This window comes from Sander vitreus, chromosome 5 (assembly GCF_031162955.1).
Source record: "Sander vitreus isolate 19-12246 chromosome 5, sanVit1, whole genome shotgun sequence".
Lineage (NCBI taxonomy): Eukaryota > Metazoa > Chordata > Actinopteri > Perciformes > Percidae > Sander > Sander vitreus.
In genome coordinates, this window is record NC_135859.1 from 26,210,082 (window position 1) to 26,210,591 (window position 510).

Consider the following 510-nt stretch of genomic DNA (forward strand, 5'->3'; position numbering starts at 1 on the left):
TTTGAAGCATGTTGCACTGATCACTTGTGTTGTCCTTCGGGTCCCCGGGACCCGTTCAGTTTATTTGACGTTTTTGCATTGGCCTGGCGTTGAGCTTCGGGTCCCCCGGTGACCCTCGTGTACTATGTGATGTCATTTCACGTGAACTGGCACGGGGGATCCCAGAGACCCGTGCTGCGACGAACGCGTTTGGACAGGCTAATATAAAATGTAAATAAACTAACCAAGTCCCCATGACACGAAGGGCAAGACAAGGGTTAAATCAAAGCCAGCCAGTTGATTTTACTGTTGACAAATTATACAATCACCTGTTTTCCAATCACAGCTTTGGGTGTGACCCAAAGTGCTTGAAGATTTTAACTCATTAGTGTAACAAACATTTTCTGCCATATTTAAGTGTCAATTTGCTTTTTAAATGTTGGAGAATTCTGCAGTGTTAAAACCTGGGATTAAAAAAAAATCCAAAACCGTCTGACTTGTTGGTACATTAACAAATGCAATGCAAAAAAG